Consider the following 21855-nt stretch of genomic DNA (forward strand, 5'->3'; position numbering starts at 1 on the left):
GCCTGATCTGGCTGAAGTAGGACTTCTGCTCTGGGTGTGCTACTTTGCCCTAGAGCTGAAAGGCACAACGTGCAGGCTTCTTTCCAAAGGGCGAGTTGGGCCCCACAGCATCTTGCTTCCAGCTCTTTGGGAAGCTAAGAAACAAGTCGCTCTGCACAGTGCTCTTACAGCCTACCGGGAACATCTCTTCCAAAGGCCTGTGAAACGCAGTTTCTTTGCAGGCGTGATCTGGCTTAAGTAGGACTTCTGCTCTTGGTGTGCTACTTTGCCCTAGAGCTGAAAGGCACAACGTGCAGGCTTCTTTCCAAAGGGCAAGTTGGGCCCCACAGCATCTTGCTTCCAGCTCTTTGGGTAGCTAAGAAACAACTCGCTCTGCACAGTGCTCTTACAGCCTAGTGGGAACATCTCTTCCCAAGGGTTGTGAAACGCAGTTTGTTTGCAGGCCTGATCTGGCTGAAGTTGGACTTCTGCTCTGGGTCTGCTACTTTGCCCTAGAGCTGAAAGGCACAACGTGCAGGCTTCTTTGCAAATGGCGAGTTGGGCCCCACAGCATCTTGCTTCCAGCTCTTTGGGAAGCTAAGAAACAACTCGCTCTGCACAGTGCTCTTACAGGCTAGTGGGAACACATGTTCCAAAGGCCTGTGAAACGCAGTTTCTTTGCGGGCCTGATCTGGCTGAAGTAGGACTTCTGCTCTGGGTGTGCTACATTGCCCTAGAGCTGAAAGGCACAACGTGCAGGCTTCTTTCCAAAGGGCGAGTTGGGCCCCACAGCATCTTGCTTCCAGCTCTTTGGGAAGCTAAGAAACAACTCGCTCTGCACAGTGCTCTTACAGCCTACCGGGAACATCTCTTCCAAAGGCCTGTGAAACGCAGTTTCTTTGCAGGCCTGATCTGGCTGAAGTAGGGCTTCTGCTCTGGGTGTGCTACTTTGCCCTATAGCTTAAAGGCACAACGTGCAGGCTTCTTTCCAAAGGGCGAGTTGGGCCCCACAGCATCTTGCTTCCAGCTCTTTGGGAAGCTAAGAAACAACTCGCTCTGCACAGTGCTCTTACAGCCTACCGGGAACATCTCTTCCAAAGGCCTGTGAAACGCAGTTTCTTTGCAGGCCTGATCTGGCTGAAGTAGGACTTCTGCTCTGGGTGTGCTACTTTGCCCTAGAGCTGAAAGGCACAACGTGCAGGCTTCTTTCCAAAGGGCGAGTTGGGCCCCACAGCATCTTGCTTCCAGCCTTTTGGGAAGCTAAGAAACAACTCGCTCTACACAGTGCTCTTACAGCCTACCGGGAACATCTCTTCCAGAGGCCTGTGAAACGCAGTTTCTTTGCAGGCCTGATCTGGCTGAAGTAGGACTTCTGCTATGGGTGTGCTACATTGCCCTAGAGCTGAAAGGCACAACGTGCAGGCTTCTTTCCAAATGGCGAGTTGGGCCCCACAGCATCTTGCTTCCAGCTCTTTGGGAAGCTAAGAAACAACTCGCTCTGCACAGTGCTCTTACAGCCTACCGGGAACATCTCTTCCAAAGGCCTGTGAAACGCAGTTTCTTTGCAGGCCTGATCTGGCTGAAGTAGGACTTCTGCTCTGGGTGTGCTACTTTGCCCTAGAGCTGAAAGGCACAACGTGCAGGCTTCTTTCCAAAGGGCGAGTTGGGCCCCACAGCATCTTGCTTCCAGCTTTTTGGGAAGCTGAGAAACAACTCGCTCTGCACAGTGCTCTTACAGCCTACCGGGAACATCTCTTCCAAAGGCCTGTGAAACGCAGTTTCTTTGCAGGCCTGATCTGGCTGAAGTAGGACTTCTGCTCTGGGTGTGCTACTTCGCCTTAGAGCTGAAAGGCACAACATGCAGGCTTCTTTCCAAAGGGCGAGTTGGGCCCCACAGCATCTTGCTTCCAGCTCTTTGGGAAGCTGAGAAACAACTCGCTCTGCACAGTGCTCTTACAGCCTACCGGGAACATCTCTTCCAAAGGCCTGTGAAACGCAGTTTCTTTGCAGGCGTGATCTGGCTGAAGTAGGACTTCTGCTCTGGGTGTGCTACTTTGCCCTAGAGCTGAAAGGCACAACGTGCAGGCTTCTTTCCAAAGGGCGAGTTGGGCCCCACAGCATCTTGCTTCCAGCTCTTTGGGAAGCTAAGAAACAACTCGCTCTGCACAGTGCTCTTACAGCCTACCGGGAACATCTCTTCCAAAGGCCTGTGAAACGCAGTTTCTTTGCAGGCCTGGTCTGGCTGAAGTAGGACTTCTGCTCTGGGTGTGCTACTTTGCCCTAGAGCTGAAAGGCACAACGTGCAGGCTTCTTTCCAAAGGGCGAGTTGGGCCCCACAGCATCTTGCTTCCAGCTCTTTGGGAAGCTAAGAAACAACTCGCTCTGCACAGTGCTCTTACAGCCTAGTGGGAACATCTCTTCCAAAGGCCTGTGAAACGCACTTTCTTTGCAGGCCTGATCTGGCTGAAGTAGGCCTTCTGCTCTGGGTGTGCTACATTGCCCTAGAGCTGAAAGGCACAACGTGCAGGCTTCTTTCCAAAGGGCGAGTTGGGCCCCACAGCATCTTGCTTCCAGCTCTTTGGGAAGCTAAGAAACAACTCGCTCTGCACAGTGCTCTTACAGCCTACCGGAAACATCTCTTCCAAAGGCCTGTGAAACGCAGTTTCTTTGCAGGCCTGATCTGGCTGAAGTAGGACTTCTGCTCTGGGTGTGCTACTTTGCCCTAGAGCTGAAAGGCACAACGTGCAGGCTTCTTTCCAAAGGGCGAGTTGGGCCCCACAGCATCTTGCTTCCAGCTCTTTGGGAAGCTAAGAAACAACTCGCTCTGCACAGTGCTCTTACAGCCTACCGGGAACATCTCTTCCAAAGGCCTGTGAAACGCAGTTTCTTTGCAGGCCTGGTCTAGCTGAAGTAGGACTTCTGCTCTGGGTGTGCTACTTTGCCCTAGAGCTGAAAGGCACAACGTGCAGGCTTCTTTCCAAAGGGCGAGTTGGGCCCCACAGCATCTTGCTTCCAGCTCTTTGGGAAGCTAAGAAACAACTCGCTCTGCACAGTGCTCTTACAGCCTACCGGGAACATCTCTTCCAAAGGCCTGTGAAACGCAGTTTCTTTGCAGGCCTGATCTGGCTGAAGTAGGGCTTCTGCTCTGGGTGTGCTACTTTGCCCTATAGCTTAAAGGCACAACGTGCAGGCTTCTTTCCAAAGGGCGAGTTGGGCCCCACAGCATCTTGCTTCCAGCTCTTTGGGAAGCTAAGAAACAACTCGCTCTGCACAGTGCTCTTACAGCCTAGTGGGAACATCTCTTCCAAAGGCCTGTGAAACGCAGTTTCTTTGCAGGCCTGAACTGGCTGAAGTAGGACTTCTGCTCTGGGTGTGCTACTTTGCCCTAGAGCTGAAAGGCACAACGTGCAGGCTTCTTTCCAAAGGGCGAGTTGGGCCCCACAGCATCTTGCTTCCAGCCTTTTGGGAAGCTAAGAAACAACTCGCTCTACACAGTGCTCTTACAGCCTACCGGGAACATCTCTTCCAGAGGCCTGTGAAACGCAGTTTCTCTGCAGGCCTGATCTGGCTGAAGTAGGACTTCTGCTCTGGGTGTGCTACATTGCCCTAGAGCTGAAAGGCACAACGTGCAGGCTTCTTTCCAAAGGGCGAGTTGGGCCCCACAGCATCTTGCTTCCAGCTCTTTGGGAAGCTAAGAAACAACTCGCTCTGCTCAGTGCTCTTACAGCCTACCGGGAGCATCTCTTCCAAAGGCCTGTGAAACGCAGTTTCTTTGCAGGCCTGATCTGGCTGAAGTAGGACTTCTGCTCTGGGTGTGCTACTTTGCCCTAGAGCTGAAAGGCACAACGTGCAGGCTTCTTTCCAAAGGGCGAGTTGGGCCCCACAGCATCTTGCTTCCAGCTTTCTGGGAAGCTGAGAAACAACTCGCTCTGCACAGTGCTCTTACAGCCTACCGGGAACATCTCTTCCAAAGGCCTGTGTAACGCAGTTTCTTTGCAGGCCTGATCTGGCTGAAGTAGGACTTCTGCTCTGGGTGTGCTACTTTGCCTTAGAGCTGAAAGGCACAACATGCAGGCTTCTTTCCAAAGGGCGAGTTGGGCCCCACAGCATCTTGCTTCCAGCTCTTTGGGAAGCTGAGAAACAACTCGCTCTGCACAGTGCTCTTACAGCCTACCGGGAACATCTCTTCCAAAGGCCTGTGAAACGCAGTTTCTTTGCAGGCGTGATCTGGCTGAAGTAGGACTTCTGCTCTGGGTGTGCTACTTTGCCCTAGACCTGAAAGGCACAACGTGCAGGCTTCTTTCCAAAGGGCGAGTTGGGCCCCACAGCATCTTGCTTCCAGCTCTTTGGGAAGCTAAGAAACAACTCGCTCTGCACAGTGCTCTTACAGCCTACCGGGAACATCTCTTCCAAAGGCCTGTGAAACGCAGTTTCTTTGCAGGCCTGATCTGGCTGAAGTAGGACTTCTGCTCTGGGTGTGCTACTTTGCCCTAGAGCTGAAAGGCACAACGTGCAGGCTTCTTTCCAAAGGGCGAGTTGGGCCCCACAGCATCTTGCTTCCAGCTCTTTGGGAAGCTAAGAAACAACTCGCTCTGCACAGTGCTCTTACAGCCTACCGGGAACATCTCTTCCAAAGGCCTGTGAAACGCAGTTTCTTTGCAGGCCTGGTCTGGCTGAAGTAGGACTTCTGCTCTGGGTGTGCTACTTTGCCCTAGAGCTGAAAGGCACAACGTGCAGGCTTCATTCCAAAGGGCGAGTTGGGCCCCACAGCATCTTGCTTCCAGCTCTTTGGGAAGCTAAGAAACAACTCGCTCTGCACAGTGCTCTTACAGCTTAGTGGGAACATCTCTTCCAAAGGCCTGTGAAATGCACTTTCTTTGCAGGCCTGATCTGGCTGAAGTAGGGCTTATGCTCTGGGTGTGCTACATTGCCCTAGAGCTGAAAGGCACAACGTGCAGGCTTCTTTCCAAAGGGCGAGTTGGGCCCCACAGCATCTTGCTTCCAGCTCTTTGGGAAGCTAAGAAACAACTCGCTCTGCACAGTGCTCTTACAGCCTACCGGGAACATCTCTTCCAAAGGCCTGTGAAACGCAGTTTCTTTGCAGGCCTGATCTGGCTGAAGTAGGACTTCTGCTCTGGGTCTGCTACTTTGCCCTAGAGCTGAAAGGCACAACGTGCAGGCTTCTTTCCAAAGGGCGAGTTGGGCCCCACAGCATCTTGCTTCCAGCTCTTTGCGAAGCTAGGAAACAACTCGCTCTGCACAGTGCTCTTACAGCCTAGTGGGAACATCTCTTCCAAAGGCCTGTGAAACGCAGTTTCTTTGCAGGCCTGATCTGGCTGAAGTAGGACTTCTGCTCTTGGTGTGCTACTTTGCCCTAGAGCTGAAAGGCACAACGTGCAGGCTTCTTTCCAAAGGGCAAGTTGGGCCCCACAGCATCTTGCTTCCAGCTCTTTGGGTAGCTAAGAAACAACTCGCTCTGCACAGTGCTCTTACAGCCTAGTGGGAACATCTCTTCCCAAGGGTTGTGAAACGCAGTTTGTTTGCAGGCCTGATCTGGCTGAAGTTGGACTTCTGCTCTGGGTCTGCTACTTTGCCCTAGAGCTGAAAGGCACAACGTGCAGGCTTCTTTGCAAATGGCGAGTTGGGCCCCACAGCATCTTGCTTCCAGCTCTTTGGGAAGCTAAGAAACAACTCGCTCTGCACAGTGCTCTTACAGCCTAGTGGGAACATCTCTTCTCAAGGGTTGTGAAACGCAGTTTGTTTGCAGGCCTGATCTGGCTGAAGTTGGACTTCTGCTCTGGGTCTGCTACTTTGCCCTAGAGCTGAAAGGCACAACGTGCAGGCTTCTTTCCAAGGGGCGAGTTGGGCCCCACAGCATCTTGCTTCCAGCTCTTTGGGAAGCTATGAAACCACTCGCTCTGCACAGTGCTCTTACAGCCTACCGGGAACATCTCTTCCAAAGGCCTGTGAAACGCAGTTTCTTTGCAGGCCTGATCTGGCTGAAGTAGGACTTCTGCTCTTGGTGTGCTACTTTGCCCTAGAGCTGAAAGGCACAACGTGCAGGCTTCTTTCCAAAGGGCGAGTTGGGCCCCACAGCATCTTGCTTCCAGCTCTTTGGGAAGCTAAGAAACAACTCGCTCTGCACAGTGCTCTTACAGCCTACCGGGAACATCTCTTCCAAAGGCCTGTGAAACGCAGTTTCTTTGCAGGCCTGATCTGGCTGAAGTATGGCTTCTGCTCTGGGTGAGCTACTTTGCCCTAGAGCTGAAAGGCACAACGTGCAGGCTTCTTTCCAAAGGGCGAGTTGGGCCCCACAGCATCTTGATTCCAGCTCTTTGGGAAGCTAAGAAACAACTCGCTCTGCACAGTGCTCTTACAGCCTAGTGGGAACTTCTCTTCCAAAGGCCTGTGAAACGCAGTTTCTTTGCAGGCCTGATCTGGCTGAAGTAGGACTTCTGCTCTGGGTGTGCTACTTTGCCCTAGGGCTGAAAGGCACAACGTGCAGGCTTCTTTCCAAAGGGCGAGTTGGGCCCCACAGCATCTTGCTTCCAGCCTTTTGGGAAGCTAAGAAACAACTCGCTCTACACAGTGCTCTTACAGCCTACCGGGAACAACTCTTCCAGAGGCCAGTGAAACGCAGTTTCTTTGCAGGCCTGTTCTGGCTGAAGTAGGACTTCTGCTCTGGGTGTGCTACATTGCCCTAGAGCTGAAAGGCAAAACGTGCAGGCTTCTTTCCAAAGGGCGAGTTGGGCCCCACAGCATCTTGCTTCCAGCTCTTTGGGAAGCTAAGAAACAACTCGCTCTGCACAGTGCTCTTACAGCCTACCGGGAACATCTCTTCCAAAGGCCTGTGAAACGCAGTTTCTTTGCAGGCCTGATCTGGCTGAAGTAGGACTTCTGCTCTGGGTGTGCTACTTTGCCCTAGAGCTGAAAGGCACAACATGCAGGCTTCTTTCCAAAGGGCGAGTTGGGCCCCACAGCATCTTGCTTCCAGCTCTTTGGGAAGCTAAGAAACAACTCGCTCTGCAAAGTGCTCTTACAGCCTACTGGGAACATCTCTTCCAAAGGTCTGTGAAACGCAGTTTCTTTGCAGGCCTGGTCTGGCTGAAGTAGGACTTCTGCTCTGGGTGTGCTACTTTGCCCTAGAGCTGAAAGGCACAACGTGCAGGCTTCTTTCCAAAGGCCGAGTTGGGCCCCACAGCATCTTGCTTCCAGCTCTTTGGGAAGCTAAGTAACAACTCTCTCTGCACAGTGCTCTTACAGCCTAGTGGGAACATCTCTTCCAAAGGCCTGTGAAACGCAGTTTCTTTGCAGGCCTGATCTGGCTGAAGTAGGACTTCTGCTCTGGGTGTGCTACTTTGCCCTAGAGCTGAAAGGCACAACGTGCAGGCTTCTTTCCAAAGGGCGAGTTGGGCCCCACAGCATCTTGCTTCCAGTTCTTTGGGAAGCTAAGAAACAACTCGCTCTGCACAGTGCTCTTACAGCCTACCGGGAACATCTCTTCCAAAGGCCTGTGAAACGCAGTTTCTTTGCAGGCCTGGTCTGGCTGAAGTAGGACTTCTGCTCTGGGTGTGCTACTTTGCCCTATAGCTGAAAGGCACAACGTGCAGGCTTCTTTCCAAAGGGCGAGTTGGGCCCCACAGCATCTTGCTTCCAGCTCTTTGGGAAGTAAGAAACAACTCGCTCTGCACTGTGCTCTTACAGCCTAGTGTGAACATCTCTTCCAAAGGCCTGTGAAATGCACTTTCTTTGCAGGCCTGATCTGGCTGAAGTAGGGCTTCTGCTCTGGGTGTGCTACATTGCCCTAGAGCTGAAAGGCACAACGTGCAGGCTTCTTTCCAAAGGGCGAGTTGGGCCCCACAGCATCTTGCTTCCAGCTCTTTGGGAAGCTAAGAAACAACTCGCTCTGCACAGTGCTCTTACAGCCTACCGGGAACATCTCTTCCAAAGGCCTGTGAAACGCAGTTTCTTTGCAGGCCTGATCTGGCTGAAGTAGGACTTCTGCTCTGGGTGTGCTACTTTGCCCTAGAGCTGAAAGGCACAACGTGCAGGCTTCTTTCCAAAGGGCGAGTTGGGCCCCACAGCATCTTGCTTACAGCTCTTTGCGAAGCTAAGAAACAACTCGCTCTGCACAGTGCTCTTACAGCCTACCGGGAACATCTCTTCCAAAGGCCTGTGAAACGCAGTTTCTTTGCAGGCCTGATCTGGCTGAAGTAGGACTTCTGCTCTGGGTGTGCTACTTTGCCCTATAGCTGAAAGGCACAACGTGCAGGCTTCTTTCCAAAGGGCGAGTTGGGCCCCACAGCATCTTGCTTCCAGCTCTTTGGGAAGCTAAGAAACAACTCGCTCTGCACAGTGCTCTTACAGACTACCGGGAACAGCTCTTCCAAAGGCCTGTGAAACGCAGTTTCTCTGCAGGCCTGATCTGGCTGAAGTAGGGCTTCTGCTCTGGGTGTGCTACTTTGCCCTAGAGCTGAAAGGCACAACGTGCAGGCTTCTTTCCAAGGGGCAAGTTGGGCCCCACAGCATCTTGCTTCAAGCTCTTTGGGAAGCTGAGAAACAACTCGCTCTGCACAGTGCTCTTACAGCCTACCGGGAACATCTCTTCCAAAGGCCTGTGAAATGCAGTTTCTTTGCAGGCCTGATCTGGCTGAAGTAGGACTTCTTCTCTGGGTGTGCTCCATTGCCCTAGAGCTGAAAGGCACAACGTACAGGCTTCTTTCCAAAGGGCGAGTTGGGCCCCACAGCATCTTGCTTCCAGCTCTTTGGGAAGCTGAGAAACAACTCGCTCTGCACAGTGCTCTTACAGCCTACCGGGAACATCTCTTGCAAAGGCCTGTGAAACGCAGTTTCTTTGCAGGCCTGATCTGGCTGAAGTAGGACTTCTGCTCTAGGTGTGCTACATTGCCCTAGAGCTGAAAGGCACAACGTGCAGGCTTCTTTCCAAAGGGCGAGTTGGGCCCCACAGCATCTTGCTTCCAGCTCTTTGGGAAGCTAAGAAACAACTCGCTCTGCACAGTGCTCTTACAGCCTACCGGGAACATCTCTTCCAAAGGCCTGTGAAACGCAGTTTCTTTGCAGGCCTGATCTGGCTGAAGTAGGACTTCTGCTCTGGGTGTGCTACTTTGCCCTAGAGCTGAAAGGCACAACATGCAGGGTTCTTTCCAAAGGGCGAGTTGGGCCCCACAGCATCTTGCTTCCAGCTCTTTGGGAAGCTAAGAAACAACTCGCTCTGCACAGTGCTCTTACAGCCTAGTGGGAACATCTCTTCCAAAGGCCTGTGAAACGCACTTTCTTTGCAGGCCTGATCTGGCTGAAGTAGGGCTTCTGCTCTGGGTGTGCTACATTGCCCTAGAGCTGAAAGGCACAACGTGCAGGCTTCTTTCCAAAGGGCGAGTTGGGCCCCACAGCATCTTGCTTCCAGCTCTTTGGGAAGCTAAGAAACAACTCGCTCTGCACAGTGCTCTTACAGCCTACCGGGAACATCTCTTCCAAAGGCCTGTGAAACGCAGTTTCTTTGCAGGCCTGATCTGGCTGAAGTAGGACTTCTGCTCTGGGTGTGCTACTTTGCCCTAGAGCTGAAAGGCACAACGTGCAGGCTTCTTTCCAAAGGGCGAGTTGGGCCCCACAGCATCTTGCTTCCAGCTCTTTGGGACCCTAAGAAACAACTCGCTCTGCACAGTGCTCTTACAGCCTACTGGGAACATCTCTTCCAAAGGTCTGTGAAACGCAGTTTCTTTGCAGGCCTGGTCTGGCTGAAGTAGGACTTCTGCTCTGGGTGTGCTACTTTGCCCTAGAGCTGAAAGGCACAACGTGCAGGCTTCTTTCCAAAGGTCGAGTTGGGCCCCACAGCATCTTGCTTCCAGCTCTTTGGGAAGCTGAGAAACAACTCGCTCTGCACAGTGCTCTTACAGCCTACCGGGAACATCTCTTCCAAAGGCCTGTGAAACGCAGTTTCTTTGCAGGCGTGATCTGGCTGAAGTAGGACTTCTGCTCTGGGTGTGCTACTTTGCCCTAGAGCTGAAAGGCACAACGTGCAGGCTTCTTTCCAAAGGGCGAGTTGGGCCCCACAGCATCTTGCTTCCAGCTCTTTGGGAAGCTAAGAAACAACTCGCTCTGCACAGTGCTCTTACAGCCTACCGGGAACATCTCTTCCAAAGGCCTGTGAAACGCAGTTTCTTTGCAGGCCTGGTCTGGCTGAAGTAGGACTTCTGCTCTGGGTGTGCTACTTTGCCCTAGAGCTGAAAGGCACAACGTGTAGGCTTCTTTCCAAAGGGCGAGTTTGGCCCCACAGCATCTTGCTTCCAGCTCTTTGGGAAGCTAAGAAACAACTCGCTCTGCACAGTGCTCTTACAGCCTACCGGGAACATCCTTTCCAAAGGCCTGTGAAACGCAGTTTCTTTGCAGGCCTGGTCTGGCTGAAGTAGGACTTCTGCTCTGGGTGTGCTACTTTGCCCTAGAGCTGAAAGGCACAACGTGCAGTCTTCTTTCCAAAGGGCGAGTTGGGCCCCACAGCATCTTGCTTCCAGCTCTTTGGGAAGCTAAGAAACAACTCGCTCTGCACAGTGCTCTTACAGCCTACCGGGAACATCTCTTCCAAAGGCCTGTGAAATGCAGTTTCTTTGCAGGCCTGATCTGGCTGAACTAGGACTTCTGCTCTGGGTGTGCTACTTTGCCCTAGAGCTGAAAGGCACAACGTGCAGGCTTCTTTCCAAAGGGCGAGTTGGGCCCCACAGCATCTTGCTTCCAGCTCTTTGGGAAGCTAAGAAACAACTCGCTCTGCACAGTGCTCTTACAGCCTACCGGGAACATCTCTTCCAAAGGCCTGTGAAACGCAGTTTCTTTGCAGGCCTGTTCTGGCTGAAGTAGGACTTCTGCTGTGGGTGTGCTACTTTGCCCTAGAGCTGAAAGGCACAACGTGCAGGCTTCTTTCCAAAGGGCGAGTTGGGCCCCACAGCATCTTGCTTCCAGCTCTTTGCGAAGCTAAGAAACAACTCGCTCTGCACAGTGCTCTTACAGCCTACCGGGAACATCTCTTCCAAAGGCCTGTGAAACGCAGTTTCTTTGCAGGCCTGATCTGGCTGAAGTAGGACTTTTGCTCTGGGTGTGCTACTTTGCCCTATAGCTTAAAGGCACAACGTGCAGGCTTCTTTCCAAAGGGCGAGTTGGGCCCCACAGCATCTTGCTTCCAGCTCTTTACTAAGCTAAGAAACAACTCGCTCTGCACAGTGCTCTTACAGCCTACCGGGAACAGCTCTTCCAAAGGCCTGTGAAACGCAGTTTCTCTGCAGGCCTGATCTGGCTGAAGTAGGACTTCTGCTCTGGGTGTGCTACTTTGCCCTAGAGCTGAAAGGCACAACGTGCAGGCTTCTTTCCAAAGGGCGAGTTGGGCCCCACAGCATCTTGCTTCCAGCTCTTTGGGAAGCTAAGAAACAACTCGCTCTGCACAGTGCTCTTACAGCCTACCGGGAACATCTCTTCCAAAGGCCTGTGAAATGCAGTTTCTTTGCAGGGCTGATCTGGCGGAAGTAGGACTTCTGCTCTGGGTGTGCTACTTTGCCCTAGAGCTGAAAGGCACAACGTGCAGGCTTCTTTCCAAAGGGCGAGTTGGGCCCCACAGCATCTTGCTTCCACCTCTTTGGGAAGCTAAGAAACAACTCGCTCTGCACAGTGCTCTTACAGCCTACCGGGAACATCTCTTCCAAAGGCCTGTGAAACGCAGTTTCTTTGCAGGCCTGGTCTGGCTGAAGTAGGACTTCTGCTCTGGGTGTGCTACTTTGCCCTAGAGCTGAAAGGCACAACGTGCAGGCTTCTTTCCAAAGGGCGAGTTGGGCCCCACAGCATCTTGCTTCCAGCTCTTTGGGAAGCTAAGAAACAACTCGCTCTGCACAGTGCTCTTACAGCCTAGTGGGAACATCTCTTCCAAAGGCCTGTGAAACGCACTTTCTTTGCAGGCCTGATCTGGCTGAAGTAGGGCTTCTGCTCTGGGTGTGCTACATTGCCCTAGAGCTGAAAGGCACAACGTGCAGGCTTCTTTCCAAAGGGCGAGTTGGGCCCCACAGCATCTTGCTTCCAGCTCTTTGGGAAGCTAAGAAACAACTCGCTCTGCACAGTGCTCTTACAGCCTACCGGGAACATCTCTTCCAAAGGCCTGTGAAACGCAGTTTCTTTGCAGGCCTCGTCTGGCTGAAGTAGGACTTCTGCTGTGGGTGTGCTACTTTGCCCTAGAGCTGAAAGGCACAACGTGCAGGCTTCTTTCCAAAGGGCGAGTTGGGCCCCACAGCATCTTGCTTACAGCTCTTTGCGAAGCTAAGAAACAACTCGCTCTGCACAGTGCTCTTACAGCCTACCGGGAACATCTCTTCCAAAGGCCTGTGAAACGCAGTTTCTTTGCAGGCCTGATCTGGCTGAAGTAGGACTTCTGCTCTGGGTGTGCTACTTTGCCCTATAGCTGAAAGGCACAACGTGCAGGCTTCTTTCCAAAGGGCGAGTTGGGCCCCACAGCATCTTGCTTCCAGCTCTTTGGGAAGCTAAGAAACAACTCGCTCTGCACAGTGCTCTTACAGCCTACCGGGAACAGCTCTTCCAAAGGCCTGTGAAACGCAGTTTCTCTGCAGGCCTGATCTGGCTGAAGTAGGACTTCTGCTCTGGGTGTGCTACTTTGCCCTAGAGCTGAAAGGCACAACGTGCAGGCTTCTTTCCAAGGGGCGAGTTGGGCCCCACAGCATCTTGCTTCCAGCTCTTTGGGAAGCTGAGAAACAACTCGCTCTGCACAGTGCTCTTACAGCCTACCGGGAACAACACTTGCAAAGGCCTGTGAAACGCAGTTTCTTTGCAGGCCTCATCTGGCTGAAGTAGGACTTCTGCTCTAGGTGTGCTACATTGCCCTAGAGCTGAAAGGCACAACGTGCTGGCTTCTTTCCAAAGGGCGAGTTGGGCCCCACAGCATCTTGCTTCCAGCTCTTTGGGAAGCTAAGAAACAACTCGCTCTGCACAGTGCTCTTACAGCCTACCGGGAACATCTCTTCCAAAGGCCTGTGAAACGCAGTTTCTTTGCAGGCCTGATCTGGCTGAAGTAGGACTTCTGCTCTGGGTGTGCTACTTTGCCCTAGAGCTGAAAGGCACAACGTGCAGGGTTCTTTCCAAAGGGCGAGTTGGGCCCCACAGCATCTTGCTTCCAGCTCTTTGGGAAGCTAAGAAACAACTCGCTCTGCACAGTGCTCTTACAGCCTAGTGGGAACATCTCTTCCAAAGGCCTGTGAAACGCACTTTCTTTGCAGGCCTGATCTGGCTGAAGTAGGGCTTCTGCTCTGGGTGTGCTACATTGCCCTAGAGCTGAAAGGCACAACGTGCAGGCTTCTTTCCAAAGGGCGAGTTGGGCCCCACAGCATCTTGCTTCCAGCTCTTTGGGAAGCTAAGAAACAACTCGCTCTGCACAGTGCTCTTACAGCCTACCGGGAACATCTCTTCCAAAGGCCTGTGAAACGCAGTTTCTTTGCAGGCCTGATCTGGCTGAAGTAGGACTTCTGCTCTGGGTGTGCTACTTTGCCCTAGAGCTGAAAGGCACAACGTGCAGGCTTCTTTCCAAAGGGCGAGTTGGGCCCCACAGCATCTTGCTTCCAGCTCTTTGGGACCCTAAGAAACAACTCGCTCTGCACAGTGCTCTTACAGCCTACTGGGAACATCTCTTCCAAAGGTCTGTGAAACGCAGTTTCTTTGCAGGCCTGGTCTGGCTGAGTAGGACTTCTGCTCTGGGTGTGCTACTTTGCCCTAGAGCTGAAAGGCACAACGTGCAGGCTTCTTTACAAAGGGCGAGTTGGGCCCCACAGCATCTTGCTTCCAGCTCTTTGGGAAGCTGAGAAACAACTCGCTCTGCACAGTGCTCTTACAGCCTACCGGGAACATCTCTTCCAAAGGCCTGTGAAACGCAGTTTCTTTGCAGGCGTGATCTGGCTGAAGTAGGACTTCTGCTCTGGGTGTGCTACTTTGCCCTAGAGCTGAAAGGCACAACGTGCAGGCTTCTTTCCAAAGGGCGAGTTGGGCCCCACAGCATCTTGCTTCCACCTCTTTGGGAAGCTAAGAAACAACTCGCTCTGCACAGTGCTCTTACAGCCTACCGGGAACATCTCTTCCAAAGGCCTGTGAAACGCAGTTTCTTTGCAGGCCTGGTCTGGCTGAAGTAGGACTTCTGCTCTGGGTGTGCTACTTTGCCCTAGAGCTGAAAGGCACAACGTGCAGGCTTCTTTCCAAAGGGCGAGTTTGGCCCCACAGCATCTTGCTTCCAGCTCTTTGGGAAGCTAAGAAACAACTCGCTCTGCACAGTGCTCTTACAGCCTACCGGGAACATCCTTTCCAAAGGCCTGTGAAACGCAGTTTCTTTGCAGGCCTGGTCTGGCTGAAGTAGGACTTCTGCTCTGGGTGTGCTACTTTGCCCTAGAGCTGAAAGGCACAACGTGCAGGCTTCTTTCCAAAGGGCGAGTTGGGCCCCACAGCATCTTGCTTCCACCTCTTTGGGAAGCTAAGAAACAACTCGCTCTGCACAGTGCTCTTACAGCCTACCGGGAACATCTCTTCCAAAGGCCTGTGAAACGCAGTTTCTTTGCAGGCCTGGTCTGGCTGAAGTAGGACTTCTGCTCTGGGTGTGCTACTTTGCCCTAGAGCTGAAAGGCACAACGTGCAGGCTTCTTTCCAAAGGGCGAGTTGGGCCCCACAGCATCTTGCTTCCAGCTCTTTGGGAAGCTAAGTAACAACTCGCTCTGCACAGTGCTCTTACAGCCTAGTGGGAACATCACTTCCAAAGGCCTGTGAAACGCAGATTCTTTGCAGGCCTGATCTGGCTGAAGTAGGACTTCTGCTCTGGGTGTGCTACTTTGCCCTAGAGCTGAAAGGCACAACGTGCAGGCTTCTTTCCAAAGGGCGAGTTGGGCCCCACAGCATCTTGCTTCCACCTCTTTGGGAAGCTAAGAAACAACTCGCTCTGCACAGTGCTCTTACAGCCTACCGGGAACATCTCTTCCAAAGGCCTGTGAAACGCAGTTTCTTTGCATTCCTGGTCTGGCTGAAGTAGGACTTCTGCTCTGGGTGTGCTACTTTGCCCTAGAGCTGAAAGGCACAACGTGCAGGCTTCTTTCCAAAGGGCGAGTTGGGCCCCACAGCATCTTGCTTCCAGCTCTTTGGGAAGCTAAGAAACAACTCGCTCTGCACAGTGCTCTTACAGCCTAGTGGGAACATCTCTTCCAAAGGCCTGTGAAACGCACTTTCTTTGCAGGCCTGATCTGGCTGAAGTAGGGCTTCTGCTCTGGGTGTGCTACATTGCCCTAGAGCTGAAAGGCACAACGTGCAGGCTTCTTTCCAAAGGGCGAGTTGGGCCCCACAGCATCTTGCTTCCAGCTCTTTGGGAAGCTAAGAAACAACTCGCTCTGCACAGTGCTCTTACAGCCTACCGGGAACATCTCTTCCAAAGGCCTGTGAAACGCAGTTTCTTTGCAGGCCTGATCTGGCTGAAGTAGGACTTCTGCTGTGGGTGTGCTACTTTGCCCTAGAGCTGAAAGGCACAACGTGCAGGCTTCTTTCCAAAGGGCGAGTTGGGCCCCACAGCATCTTGCTTCCAGCTCTTTGCGAAGCTAAGAAACAACTCGCTCTGCACAGTGCTCTTACAGCCTACCGGGAACATCTCTTCCAAAGGCCTGTGAAACGCAGTTTCTTTGCAGGCCTGATGTGGCTGAAGTAGGACTTCTGCTCTGGGTGTGCTACTTTGCCCTAGAGCTGAAAGGCACAACGTGCAGGCTTCTTTCCAAAGGGCGAGTTGGGCCCCACAGCATCTTGCTTCCAGCTCTTTGGGAAGCTAAGAAACAACTCGCTCTGCACAGTGCTCTTACAGCCTACCGGGAACATCTCTTCCAAAGGCCTGTGAAACGCAGTTTCTTTGCAGGCCTGATCTGGCTGAAGTAGGACTTCTGCTCTGGGTGTGCTACTTTGCCCTAGAGCTGAAAGGCACAACGTGCAGGCTTCTTTCCAAAGGGCGAGTTGGGCCCCACAGCATCTTGCTTCCAGCTCTTTGGGACCCTAAGAAACAACTCGCTCTGCACAGTGCTCTTACAGCCTACTGGGAACATCTCTTCCAAAGGTCTGTGAAACGCAGTTTCTTTGCAGGCCTGGTCTGGCTGAGTAGGACTTCTGCTCTGGGTGTGCTACTTTGCCCTAGAGCTGAAAGGCACAACGTGCAGGCTTCTTTACAAAGGGCGAGTTGGGCCCCACAGCATCTTGCTTCCAGCTCTTTGGGAAGCTGAGAAACAACTCGCTCTGCACAGTGCTCTTACAGCCTACCGGGAACATCTCTTCCAAAGGCCTGTGAAACGCAGTTTCTTTGCAGGCGTGATCTGGCTGAAGTAGGACTTCTGCTCTGGGTGTGCTACTTTGCCCTAGAGCTGAAAGGCACAACGTGCAGGCTTCTTTCCAAAGGGCGAGTTGGGCCCCACAGCATCTTGCTTCCAGCTCTTTGGGAAGCTAAGAAACAACTCGCTCTGCACAGTGCTCTTACAGCCTACCGGGAACATCTCTTCCAAAGGCCTGTGAAACGCAGTTTCTTTGCAGGCCTGGTCTGGCTGAAGTAGGACTTCTGCTCTGGGTGTGCTACTTTGCCCTAGAGCTGAAAGGCACAACGTGCAGGCTTCTTTCCAAAGGGCGAGTTTGGCCCCACAGCATCTTGCTTCCAGCTCTTTGGGAAGCTAAGAAACAACTCGCTCTGCACAGTGCTCTTACAGCCTACCGGGAACATCCTTTCCAAAGGCCTGTGAAACGCAGTTTCTTTGCAGGCCTGGTCTGGCTGAAGTAGGACTTCTGCTCTGGGTGTGCTACTTTGCCCTAGAGCTGAAAGGCACAACGTGCAGGCTTCTTTCCAAAGGGCGAGTTGGGCCCCACAGCATCTTGCTTCCACCTCTTTGGGAAGCTAAGAAACAACTCGCTCTGCACAGTGCTCTTACAGCCTACCGGGAACATCTCTTCCAAAGGCCTGTGAAACGCAGTTTCTTTGCAGGCCTGGTCTGGCTGAAGTAGGACTTCTGCTCTGGGTGTGCTACTTTGCCCTAGAGCTGAAAGGCACAACGTGCAGGCTTCTTTCCAAAGGGCGAGTTGGGCCCCACAGCATCTTGCTTCCAGCTCTTTGGGAAGCTAAGTAACAACTCGCTCTGCACAGTGCTCTTACAGCCTAGTGGGAACATCACTTCCAAAGGCCTGTGAAACGCAGATTCTTTGCAGGCCTGATCTGGCTGAAGTAGGACTTCTGCTCTGGGTGTGCTACTTTGCCCTAGAGCTGAAAGGCACAACGTGCAGGCTTCTTTCCAAAGGGCGAGTTGGGCCCCACAGCATCTTGCTTCCACCTCTTTGGGAAGCTAAGAAACAACTCGCTCTGCACAGTGCTCTTACAGCCTACCGGGAACATCTCTTCCAAAGGCCTGTGAAACGCAGTTTCTTTGCATTCCTGGTCTGGCTGAAGTAGGACTTCTGCTCTGGGTGTGCTACTTTGCCCTAGAGCTGAAAGGCACAACGTGCAGGCTTCTTTCCAAAGGGCGAGTTGGGCCCCACAGCATCTTGCTTCCAGCTCTTTGGGAAGCTAAGAAACAACTCGCTCTGCACAGTGCTCTTACAGCCTAGTGGGAACATCTCTTCCAAAGGCCTGTGAAACGCACTTTCTTTGCAGGCCTGATCTGGCTGAAGTAGGGCTTCTGCTCTGGGTGTGCTACATTGCCCTAGAGCTGAAAGGCACAACGTGCAGGCTTCTTTCCAAAGGGCGAGTTGGGCCCCACAGCATCTTGCTTCCAGCTCTTTGGGAAGCTAAGAAACAACTCGCTCTGCACAGTGCTCTTACAGCCTACCGGGAACATCTCTTCCAAAGGCCTGTGAAACGCAGTTTCTTTGCAGGCCTGATCTGGCTGAAGTAGGACTTCTGCTGTGGGTGTGCTACTTTGCCCTAGAGCTGAAAGGCACAACGTGCAGGCTTCTTTCCAAAGGGCGAGTTGGGCCCCACAGCATCTTGCTTCCAGCTCTTTGCGAAGCTAAGAAACAACTCGCTCTGCACAGTGCTCTTACAGCCTACCGGGAACATCTCTTCCAAAGGCCTGTGAAACGCAGTTTCTTTGCAGGCCTGATGTGGCTGAAGTAGGACTTCTGCTCTGGGTGTGCTACTTTGCCCTAGAGCTGAAAGGCACAACGTGCAGGCTTCTTTCCAAAGGGCGAGTTGGGCCCCACAGCATCTTGCTTCCAGCTCTTTGGGAAGCTAAGAAACAACTCGCTCTGCACAGTGCTCTTACAGCCTACCGGGAACATCTCTTCCAAAGGCCTGTGAAACGCAGTTTCTTTGCAGGCCTGGTCTGGCTGAAGTAGGACTTCTGCTCTGGGTGTGCTACTTTGCCCTAGAGCTGAAAGGCACAACGTGCAGGCTTCTTTCCAAAGGGCGAGTTGGGCCCCACAGCATCTTGCTTCCAGCTCTTTGGGAAGCTAAGAAACAACTCGCTCTGCACAGTGCTCTTACAGCCTAGTGGGAACATCTCTTCCAAAGGCCTGTGAAACGCACTTTCTTTGCAGGCCTGATCTGGCTGAAGTAGGGCTTCTGCTCTGGGTGTGCTACATTGCCCTAGAGCTGAAAGGCACAACGTGCAGGCTTCTTCCAAAGGGCGAGTTGGGCCCCACAGCATCTTGCTTCCAGCTCTTTGGGAAGCTAAGAAACAACTCGCTCTGCACAGTGCTCTTACAGCCTACCGGGAACATCTCTTCCAAAGGCCTGTGAAACGCAGTTTCTTTGCAGGCCTGATCTGGCTGAAGTAGGACTTCTGCTCTGGGTGTGCTACTTTGCCCTAGAGCTGAAAGGCACAACGTGCAGGCTTCTTTCCAAAGGGCGAGTTGGGCCCCACAGCATCTTGCTTACAGCTCTTTGCGAAGCTAAGAAACAACTCGCTCTGCACAGTGCTCTTACAGCCTACCGGGAACATCTCTTCCAAAGGCCTGTGAAACGCAGTTTCTTTGCAGGCCTGATCTGGCTGAAGTAGGACTTCTGCTCTGGGTGTGCTACTTTGCCCTATAGCTGAAAGGCACAACGTGCAGGCTTCTTTCCAAAGGGCGAGTTGGGCCCCACAGCATCTTGCTTCCAGCTCTTTGGGAAGCTAAGAAACAACTCGCTCTGCACAGTGCTCTTACAGCCTACCGGGAACAGCTCTTCCAAAGGCCTGTGAAACGCAGTTTCTCTGCAGGCCTGATCTGGCTGAAGTAGGACTTCTGCTCTGGGTGTGCTACTTTGCCCTAGAGCTGAAAGGCACAACGTGCAGGCTTCTTTCCAAAGGGCGAGTTTGGCCCCACAGCATCTTGCTTCCAGCTCATTGGGAAGCTGAGAAACAACTCGCTCTGCACAGTGCTCTTACAGCCTACCGGGAACATCTCTTCCAAAGGCCTGTGAAATGCAATTTCTTTGCAGGCCTGATCTGGCTGAAGTAGGACTTCTGCTCTGGGTGTGCTCCATTGCCCTAGAGCTGAAAGGCACAACGTACAGGCTTCTTTCCAAAGGGCGAGTTGGGCCCCACAGCATCTTGCTTCCAGCTCTTTGGGAAGCTGAGAAACAACTCGCTCTGCACAGTGCTCTTACAGCCTACCGGGAACACATCTTGCAAAGGCCTGTGAAACGCAGTTTCTTTGCAGGCCTGATCTGGCTGAAGTAGGACTTCTGCTCTAGGTGTGCTACATTGCCCTAGAGCTGAAAGGCACAACGTGCTGGCTTCTTTCCAAAGGGCGAGTTGGGCCCCACAGCATCTTGCTTCCAGCTCTTTGGGAAGCTAAGAAACAACTCGCTCTGCACAGTGCTCTTACAGCCTACCGGGAACATCTCTTCCAAAGGCCTGTGAAACGCAGTTTCTTTGCAGGCGTGATCTGGCTGAAGTAGGACTTCTGCTCTGGGTGTGCTACTTTGCCCTAGAGCTGAAAGGCACAACGTGCAGGGTTCTTTCCAAAGGGCGAGTTGGGCCCCACAGCATCTTGCTTCCAGCTCTTTGGGAAGCTAAGAAACAACTTGCTCTGCACAGTGCTCTTACAGCCTAGTGGGAACATCTCTTCCAAAGGCCTGTGAAACGCACTTTCTTTGCAGGCCTGATCTGGCTGAAGTAGGGCTTCTGCTCTGGGTGTGCTACATTGCCCTAGAGCTGAAAGGCACAACGTGCAGGCTTCTTTCCAAAGGGCGAGTTGGGCCCCACAGCATCTTGCTTCCAGCTCTTTGGGAAGCTAAGAAACAACTCGCTCTGCACAGTGCTCTTACAGCCTACCGGTAACATCTCTTCCAAAGGCCTGTGAAACGCAGTTTCTTTGCAGGCCTGATCTGGCTGAAGTAGGACTTCTGCTCTGGGTGTGCTACTTTGCCCTAGAGCTGAAAGGCACAACGTGCAGGCTTCTTTCCAAAGGGCGAGTTGGGCCCCACAGCATCTTGCTTCCAGCTCTTTGGGACCCTAAGAAACAACTCGCTCTGCACAGTGCTCTTACAGCCTACTGGGAACATCTCTTCCAAAGGTCTGTGAAACGCAGTTTCTTTGCAGGCCTGGTCTGGCTGAAGTAGGACTTCTGCTCTGGGTGTGCTACTTTGCCCTAGAGCTGAAAGGCACAACGTGCAGGCTTCTTTCCAAAGGTCGAGTTGGGCCCCACAGCATCTTGCTTCCAGCTCTTTGGGAAGCTGAGAAACAACTCGCTCTGCACAGTGCTCTTACAGCCTACCGGGAACATCTCTTCCAAAGGCCTGTGAAACGCAGTTTCTTTGGAGGCGTGATCTGGCTGAAGTAGGACTTCTGCTCTGGGTGTGCTACTTTGCCCTAGAGCTGAAAGGCACAACGTGCAGGCTTCTTTCCAAAGGGCGAGTTGGGCCCCACAGCATCTTGCTTCCAGCTCTTTGGGAAGCTAAGAAACAACTCGCTCTGCACAGTGCTCTTACAGCCTACCGGGAACATCTCTTCCAAAGGCCTGTGAAACGCAGTTTCTTTGCAGGCCTGGTCTGGCTGAAGTAGGACTTCTGCTCTGGGTGTGCTACTTTGCCCTAGAGCTGAAAGGCACAACGTGCAGGCTTCTTTCCAAAGGGCGAGTTTGGCCCCACAGCATCTTGCTTCCAGCTCTTTGGGAAGCTAAGAAACAACTCGCTCTGCACAGTGCTCTTACAGCCTACCGGGAACATCCTTTCCAAAGGCCTGTGAAACGCAGTTTCTTTGCAGGCCTGGTCTGGCTGAAGTAGGACTTCTGCTCTGGGTGTGCTACTTTGCCCTAGAGCTGAAAGGCACAACGTGCAGGCTTCTTTCCAAAGGGCGAGTTGGGCCCCACAGCATCTTGCTTCCACCTCTTTGGGAAGCTAAGAAACAACTCGCTCTGCACAGTGCTCTTACAGCCTACCGGGAACATCTCTTCCAAAGGCCTGTGAAACGCAGTTTCTTTGCAGGCCTGGTCTGGCTGAAGTAGGACTTCTGCTCTGGGTGTGCTACTTTGCCCTAGAGCTGAAAGGCACAACGTGCAGGCTTCTTTCCAAAGGGCGAGTTGGGCCCCACAGCATCTTGCTTCCAGCTCTTTGGGAAGCTAAGTAACAACTCGCTCTGCACAGTGCTCTTACAGCCTAGTGGGAACATCACTTCCAAAGGCCTGTGAAACGCAGATTCTTTGCAGGCCTGATCTGGCTGAAGTAGGACTTCTCCTCTGGGTGTGCTACTTTGCCCTAGAGCTGAAAGGCACAACGTGCAGGCTTCTTTCCAAAGGGCGAGTTGGGCCCCACAGCATCTTGCTTCCAGCTCTTTGGGAAGCTAAGAAACAACTCGCTCTGCACAGTGCTCTTACAGCCTACCGGGAACATCTCTTCCAAAGGCCTGT

This window comes from Equus caballus, chromosome 6, assembly GCF_041296265.1.
Source record: "Equus caballus isolate H_3958 breed thoroughbred chromosome 6, TB-T2T, whole genome shotgun sequence".
Classification (NCBI taxonomy): Eukaryota; Metazoa; Chordata; class Mammalia; order Perissodactyla; family Equidae; genus Equus; species Equus caballus.